The 8,833-nt window shown below is 43.3% G+C and overlaps 1 protein-coding gene across 1 annotated transcript in view; it reads left to right on the top strand.

Annotated features, from left to right (window-relative positions):
* Window positions 1-244: 244 nt before the first annotated feature.
* Window positions 245-8,833, top strand: part of MICAL2 (microtubule associated monooxygenase, calponin and LIM domain containing 2) — a 115,898-nt gene continuing 107,309 nt past the window's right edge. The window contains exon 1 of the mRNA XM_054172015.1: window positions 245-606. The gene's annotated coding sequence lies outside the window, so the exon portion shown is untranslated. The remainder of the gene's footprint in view (window positions 607-8,833) is intronic.

The following is an 8,833-nucleotide window of genomic DNA, read 5'->3' as shown; positions in this document are numbered from 1 at the left end:
GGGCAGCGAAAAAAATTCACATTGCTGGAAGCACTGGCGTCCGGCGGTGGCTCGCACGGGCTGGGGCAATCTCCCCGCCTCGGCCCGCCCCGCTCCGCTGGCCCCGCCCCGAGCCGCCCGGCGCCGACATGAGCCGAGCCGCGGGCAGCATGCGGGTCGCCGCTGCTGCGGGTAGGTCCGTGGGGCGGGTGGAGCAGGTGCGGTGGGAGCGGGGCGACTGCGGAGGGCAGCCACCGTGGCGAGAAGGGTCCCTCCGGGAGTGAGGGCACCCGCAGTCGGGCTTTGTCACCGGGAGTGAGGGCACCCGCAGTCGGGTTTGCCTTCCGCGGGTGGCGGCGCCAGGGATTGCGCCCTCCCGTCACTTCGCGGAGCGCAGGTGGCTGGTGGCCGGGGCTGAGCGAGGGGGGTTGCCCGGCCGGTGCCCGACGGGGCGTGCGAGCGCTTGCAGCGCTTGGGGGGCTGTGCGCTCTTGGCCGAGTTCGGTGCTTGCCGGCTGGGGTGCTTTCGCAGCCCAGGGTTGTACCTGCCCCCTGCGCGGCGGCAACACGGGGACTCCGATGCGGTGTTTGAGGGCGACGCAGCAAAAGTAACGCTTGTCTGTATTTCGTGAGTACCCGGTGACTGAGGCAGCGAAATGCTTTCTAAATGTGTTGCCACACTGAAGTGGGCTGTTGGGTTGGACGCCTCTTAATGAGCGTGTTAATCAACATAACATCCCTCTCTGCTCACCTTTTGGACTAATTGAATATGGCGTCTGTTGGGCTTTTCTTTGTGCTTTGAAGTATATGTTAACCTGTGATAGTAATTGTCTTGTCATGTTCACTGCGTTTTTAATGTGTAAATTCAGCATGTGACTTGAATTCAGACAGTTGGCCGTGGGTTGGCTCGAAGATCGATGACTGTAGATTTTTTTTGCCCCTAGGCTTATGGGCTTGAACCAGTATCAAAAAGTTTTAAGTTCTCTCTCAAGTTTATCGGAAAAGATTTGGAGGTCTCCGTCGACCTTAAACAACTGTTTACAATTGGCAACCTTGTTGGTACTTTCAGCCAAAATGCTATTTGAGCGTGGAAACCTAGCTGCATTCATGTAGCTAAAGATGGTCCCTACATCTCAAAACACAGGCGTGTTGGCATGGCTGGGAAACCTCCTGTGAAAGTGGACTTTTTTTCCAACACCACCCACCTACCCCTTTAGAGACTCAAATCTTACACGGAGGTGCAGTGCTGCTAGGCCTGGCTGGGGTGTAGCTTGCTCCCTGCCCAACTCTGTTGTTGATTTTGAGGAAGTTCTTAATCTCTCTGACTCAGTGTTCTAATCTTTAAAATGTCTTAATAAGACTTGTCACACTTGCCTCCCAGGGATATCTAATTGATGAAGTGCCTTGATCTGGGAGAAAAGGGAGCATCATACCTCCCTCATTTTGCCACTCTGTATTGGTTGCTGATTGTATTACATGGGTGGGAAACAGATTATCCAACCTCCAAACTGGAGTTCATGTCTACTGGCATTTCCAGAAGCATATGTCCAAACATACAGTGGATTTTATTCCCTCTGGAGGATGCCTATGAAAGTGTACTTCTAAAATAAGGTACTGAAGCATCAGCAAGTTTTTGTTCCTAACTTCAGCGATATTACACATTTATTATGCATTTTCTCTTTGTGTATTATGAGGTCAGTAAATGTTTTAAGAATTAAAATTATGTTGGGTCACTTATCCTTGATCTTAGTCTAACTCAGACTGAGACTCAGCCTCAGTTTTTTGCGTGTTTTGCTTCTTTAGAAACTGGAAAATAGTGCAACAGTTTTACAATTCTCTGGTTGAAAACATAAGTTGTCTTTTAAAGTATTTACCTTTTTTTACCATTTTACTTGCTGCCTAGAGCAGTAATTAGCCACTTCACTCCCCTGACTTGAATCCCACCCCACCTCTTCCTTATCATCTGCCTCCTGCTTTGGGCAGATAGCAGAGCCTGCAGTGGCAATAGCAAAGGGCTGGGGTGATGAGGGTCACCAGCAACTAAATCAGCTGCTATGAGTGGACACACCTACTTACAGCACACCTACTTTCCCCTAAAGCCTTGGGTTGAGACAATTGTAGTGCTTTTCCTGCACTTAGCTGGGTGCTGGGAGGCTGCTTTATGATTGGGCTGACCAGCCAGGTACCAGTGTGTTTGGCTCCTGTGTTTTATTTGGTTCTTCTTTTCAAGACTGTTGCTGCAAGGCATGTCTTATCCCCCATAGTAGACAGACCCATGAACTTGAGAATTGACAAACAAATGCTACTTGACGCTGGTTAGTGCTGTTCTTTTCATAATGCTGGAAAAAAGTATGGGAGATGCTGCTAATACTGTGTTACAGTTTGCAACTAAAATTTTAGTTGTGAACAGAAATTTCCAGTAGGAGACGGGTGGACATCTCAGAGTGCGTGGCAAAGAAAGCAAGTTCCAATGGGAAACGGGGGGATGCTGCATCTGAATTCCTCTTGTGTGAGGCCTGCAGCAAGTGACTTTTCCTGCCTTATCTGTAAACCTAGGTAAATTCATAGCAAGCCAGTAAAGCATATAAAAATGAGATGTCTCTGTTTTGAAACTCTGACTTCCTCTTTCTTTTTGTTTTTGTTCTTAGTTGCATTAATACTACCCTAGAGATGTACAGCAGTAAAATTTCCCTGGTAACAGGGTAGTGGTTGGACTACTGTTTGTGAGGAGTTCAGGTTTCCTTCAGCTTTGTCTAGAAGTAAATGTGGTTTGAAAAGATTTCCCCCCATCCTTATTTTACCCCCCAAGGTATTCTGAAGTAGAGTTTTCTTATATGGTATCCATGTCCCATTCCTTGTGGACATGAGAGAGACTTATTTTTTTGGCTGGAGACGTTCTTTAAATGTAAGAAATGATGAAACGAGAGGTGATTGCTGTCCAGTTTCTCCATGGGTAGGCTTTAGGTCTTTCATTTCTTTTAGCAATACCTTGTATCTGCTCCAGCTGTCTCACTGCTCTGGTATTTTATAATTAGTATCTTGAAAACTCAAGGGAAAACTTTCAAATGCTATATATTTCCCACTGGGACCCTTCCACATGGCTGTAACATTTGTTGTGAGTCCTTGGTGACGTGTAGCTATTCCTCAGGAGTCCTTCTCAGTTTGATTCCCCTGGTGTCAGCAGAAAAACTGTTTTCTAGTAGAGGAGGCTTTGCTGCTTAGGGGCACGGTGTGTTTTGATTCCCTTAAAATGAAGACAATTTCAGATGACTGAAACTAAGGTCTGCCACCCTGTATGCTGCTCCTGTTTTTTCAGCTTGCTCGTGTGTTATATCTGGAGCCAAGAAGCTACAGGAAAGCTGGGGTTGCTCTGTGTGGCTGTACAGGCAGCCTGGCATGCATGTATCTGTATAATATACATTTAGCCTGTGCATTCTGTATGTGAGCAAATTCTTTCTTTGATGCACCTTTTCTTTTCAAGCTCTTTCTGTCAGGTGTCCATTAATTTGGAAAACACAGCCTCTGCTGCATCTGGCTGCTGGGGGGTGGCATGCTGTGTGCTTTGCTCATCACTAGGCCCAGTTTTAGAGGTGTTTATACTGCAAATTGACTCTTTCAGAAGTGGTATTAGTAGTTTGGGGTATTCCAGCATGGTACATTAGACTGTCTCCAGCAAATACAGATATTCTACTTTAAGGCTATTAAGTGTCCACTGAATCAGCGGCTATGCAGACAGACAGTTAGTATTGTATTGTGACGCATTCTGGAAATTGCTGGGTTTATTTTTGACATGGAGAATATGACTAAGAATAACTCTTTCATCTATGCATAGTTAACATTTACAAGCAAGTAAAAACTTCCCCAAAATGATCTTTAGTCATACTTCGACTCTTAGTTCCATGAAAGGAAAAAAATTCAGACTGGTGCTTCAGTTTGAGCTGCATGTGCTATCAAGCCCTGTTTCTGCTCTGAGCTCACACACCACACACTCTTCCACCCCACAACTTCCGTGTTCAGTTGGGGGCTTTCCTTTATTTTCTCCTCCAAATTTTTGTGTGCAATTTAGTGTGCAGGGAGAGGGGTAAGAGAAACACCATTCCATGTTGAGAACAGCAGACACAATTGCTCTGGCTTATGTTTAGTTCAAGTTCTGATTGTTTTTATTTCAGTGTCCCAGTAACACTGATGTAACTAGGAGGAAGCCTGGGATCATTTCTTGCTTTTTTAACTCCTAGAGCTGTGATGATAAGATCTGGTGAGGAGGGAGTAATTCTGAAGATAACCTGTAGGCTCAGCAATCACCTGCCTGTCAGTTTCTGGACACTTAGCTACACTTTGTTAACTGATCTCCCAAACCTTCTGTTTAAAGTTTGACTCCATCAGTTGGAAGGTTTATTGAATTGTGTGATGGGACTATGTGGATTAGATTTAAACTTTTGTTCTCGCCTCATCCATGCTGATCTGGACAAATAATGCCAGCAGTTTCTTCACTTGCTGCATTCACCTAAGTGGATATTACCAATTCAGCTTTTAAAATGACCGTGCCTGGTATTTTAAGTGTGTGTTGTGGAGTTTTGGCTTCTGAAAAAGCAGGTTCTTTGGATCTGTTAGTCCACAATAAATCCTTCTCAGACCTTTAAAGCTTGCAGCTTATTGCCTGTGTAGACTGCAGTAATGCCCAAGAGGTGTTACACATAAGGATAAACTGTAACTGCCATAGCCAAGCATAAAAATAGAATTTCCAAAGCCATGTGAAATTTTTATTGGGAATATGCAGGGATGTTTTATAATCAACTTTAAATAGTCTTATGATAATTTAATTGTTTAACTGATTTTTTAATTTATTTTTTTAAAATATAGTATTACTTTTAAAAGACTTGGATAACTTGCTGTTTTCTCACCTGAATAGGCAACTCCAGTAGCCAATTGGAAGGCTTTTAAATCTTCCAAGATGTTTTTTCCTAATCTGGCATGTGCAAATTGTATGTGGAGTCTAGCAAAAAATTATTGACAGTGTACAAAAAAGCAAAGCAGAAGGTGGAGGAGGAGCCAAAGATGAATTTTCCCTTCTCTTTGAGAAGACTTGGGTTTGACAGGTAGTGGGATTCTTTCGCACATAGTCAGATGCAAGAATATCGCCATAACACAGAGAGAGTTGTTGGCCCATTCAAACGTGCTGCCCAGGGAGGTGGTGGAGTCACCATCCCTGGAGGTGTTCAGGAGGGGATTGGACGTGGCACTTGCTGCCATGGTTTAGTAGTCAATAGGTCTTGGGTGATAGGTTGGGCTTGATGATCTTTGAGGTCTCTTCCAACCTTATTGATTCTGTGAACTGTAATCTGTGTTATTGGCTGAGGTGAATCCCATCTGGTAGTGGTGTTAGGGCCTCTGGACTTGGGCACACAGAGAGCAACAAATGCAATTCCTGAAAGCAGTTGCTTAAAAAGGAAGAAATTCCTAATGCAGTACAATGTTCTCTGCTGACACTCTTTCCAGCTGAAGAAAACCTCTGGTTAACCATTAGACTTAATAAACTTTACAAGATCTTTTTGGTTTCTGCTTGCTCATGAGATCAGTTTCCTCTCATACAGGATCATCTATTGTATAAGCTTGTTATCAGGCTGGGGTTTATGGCTTTTCTTTATGCATCAACTCATGCTGAGCTGGGGAATAATTTGTAAGTCGCAATCTGAGCTGATGAGGAGAAAAATCAGTTTGTGTTGCAGGAGGTACTTGGGCTGGACTTCGTGGTAGTAAGTGTATAGTCAGTGCTGGCTTATTTATTTCTTCACAAAATCTTCTTGTCATCAGCATTTCACTGTGGATCTGGCACAGTGTGTACTTGTACACATGAATCAATCCTGCTTTTCTTTTGATCGAGGTTGTGTAAAAATGAGCATCTTGGGATGAGAACTTCTGCATGTGCCATGTCCATCCTAGCTAGACTGAAGGAACTACTGGTGGGATGTGATACTTGGGTTTGCATAATTTATGTGAATGTCCTCTCTTTCAGACCTTAAGTCTCAGTGTTTGATTTTTTTTTTTTAATTTTTTTTCCCCCCTCCCCCTTTCACAGAGTGCTACAAATTCTTATGGCTGTCACCTGTGCAGCCACTGTTTCTGTCAGTTCAGGAAATAGTTTAAGTCACTACTTGGTTGTAGGGACAGAAGAATATTGAAGTCTGGAGCCCCTTTTCAGGTTTCAGAGTTTTGCTTCATAGGGTGAATGCTGAATGTAGGCTCCTCTTTGTTTCTGACTACAGATTTTTAAAAGCAACCGCTGACACTCCTCTAAGTATTTGTATTCAGGACACAAATGTGGTTGAATGAATATCAGAAATGTGCTTGGGAGCAGGCTCCATAAATATGAACTATTGCTGCATATTCAAAACTGAATTGGGTAAATATAACCAAATCCCTCTTGCTGTAATTACTCTCTGAAACACTGCCCTTGCACTGAGTCAACATTAGGTGTCCTAGCAAATGCATTAGAAAGAATAACACGTGTAAAGAATGCTATACATCCCAACAGCAAGCCTGTTAAGACAAAAGAAAGCATCTTTGTGTTGTTCTGATGGAGATTGTATATGTGAGGGTGGTTGTCTTTATTTCCTGGAAATGAATAGCATACATTTTTCAGTGCATAAAACGGATATTAGTCAGATTGTGACCTGCTTCCTAGTAAAAGTGCCTTGAAACAGGGATTGGCTTAAATCTGTTGCCTGCATTCCTGGCATAGGGTATTGTGTGATGCTGTCTTGTCACAGGGGCATGCAGCATGCCATGATATATAAATAACCCTGTGTGTCTAAGGTAATTTGAGACAATGTGCCAAATATTTAATGAAGCGCTGGGTCTTGTCCCGGGTACCTGGTATATATTTGGGAATGGGTATCTGAGCTGAAACTGCAGCAGAGGGGTGAGGGGTAACATAATACTCCTCAGCACACCGTACAGAGCTACTCTGTAAGACATGACCAGCGCTACAGAGGTGCATCTTATTTGTAACTGCCATGCTTTGATGAGCGGACAGGAAAATAGATTGGCCTAGTGCACATTTACCTGCTTTGCCCATGTTGGGCCGGGGGGCGGGGAAAGCCTTCAGTGTCCAGTGTGGAGTATTTGCAGTGAATACTTCACATATCATTTTTCAAGATAAATATAGAATATCATACATGGGGCATAGCTTTATTCCTTTGGGAGCACCACTTTTCCCATGGAGGTGGACTCAGCAGGATGCTGACCTTGGGCAGTTCAGCATGTGCTGTGCTTAAGGCAGGGTAAAGGTATCCTGGGGCTGACAAAGCCCTCAGAGAGAGATGGCTTTGGGGAGGTGTGAAGGAGGAGCTGTCATGTATCAGGAGCTTGGTAGAGGCTGGGGTGTGGGTGGCAGAGGTGGATGCAGGCCCCTTGCTCAGAGGAGAAAGTTTCTGTCTGGCTTTCCTTCTGAGATGGGAATGAAATTCTACAATGAAGAGTTTTCCTCTATGGATTTGTGTGGGAAAGATGATCCAGAAGGTCTTTATCTTACACTTGCCTATGCAAAGGGCAGGGTTGTTTTCTTTCCATTTTCTTTTTTACTGAGAAAGGACTTGGGTGTGTTTCCTGAATGCATGCATGTGGAGTGCTCCAGTAATATTTCTAATGCTGTTTTATGTCATAGGCAGAATCCTGATAATATCTGAAGGCTGTCTTCGTGCATGCATTTGAAGGTACACCACCAAACCTGTACATAGCTACTTTTCAGCTACTACCTGTTCTAGTGCTCAGAGATCATGAACAGCTACTACTCTTCAATTTTATTTACTGAAGTAACCTATAGACAAGGAAAGAATGGCAAGATGGCAAGGCTTTCCTTCTCTGTCTGCCTATCAGCTGTCGTGCAGCCAAAATCTCAACCCACCTCAAAGTTTATTGAAAATATGTGTGAGAGAGATTTACTGGTACTTCTACAAAGCAGAAAGCAAACTTACTTCATTGCTTTGGCTTTCCTACTAGGTATCAACAGACTTCGTAGGGTTGTGTTCGCTGCTTCTGTGTTCATGGAAGCCTTTATGCATTTTTAATGACTGTTTCTCTAAAGAGAAAAATAACTTTGTCATACTAAGCAGCAACTCATGTTTTGAATCTAAATTTCTTTTCCTATGGGCTTCATCTGTTCTCTGATTATTTTTTTTTTTCTGGGGTATTATGCCCAGACACAAGGCTGAAATTAACGTGTGGTTGTTTTTTTGTTGTGTGTGGTTTTGGGGTGTTTGTTGTTGTTTTTTTCCTAATTTTGGAGGAGGAAGGCAAGATAAGCAGTGTTTTCTTCATTTGGCTGGTGATTTCATTATTATTTTAATGATTATTCTGATTTCTTGGGGGAAGATAATCAGAAAAGAGAGCTTCTGCTTTTCTACCAGATCCGAAGAACTTAAAATTTAATTTGTTATTATGGACCTAGTCATTAGAAACTAGTATTGACAGCATAAGTATTACCTCTCAGAAATGGAATTAAGCACAAAAAAAGGCAACCTTTACGTTAATCATTTCTTTATCTTGTGGGGTAATGAATGGTCTCTGCCAAGTGTGTATCTGCAGTCACTCTTCTGTTTTTGGAAATAGGATCTTAGTTTCTAATATTTCTTACTGGATATATTTTAATCTTAAATGGAATATTAACAGCCATTGTCCTGTGCAAATAGTTTCTTTATATCTCGTGGTGTGTTGCTGTTGTGGTGGCTTTGTTTGTGGTTGGTTTTTTTCCTTCTCTGGTTAAAGCTTCTTTAACTTCACTTGCAATGTTCTGTCTTTTCCTGTATTGGTGGGAGGGGGGAGGTAAGAAGAAATGGCCTTTCTTTTCAAATTGGTGG

This window comes from Dryobates pubescens, chromosome 22, assembly GCF_014839835.1.
Source record: "Dryobates pubescens isolate bDryPub1 chromosome 22, bDryPub1.pri, whole genome shotgun sequence".
Classification (NCBI taxonomy): domain Eukaryota; kingdom Metazoa; phylum Chordata; class Aves; order Piciformes; family Picidae; genus Dryobates; species Dryobates pubescens.
Note: the sequence above shows the minus strand (reverse complement) of the source record. Positions and strands in the feature narration are given on the sequence as shown.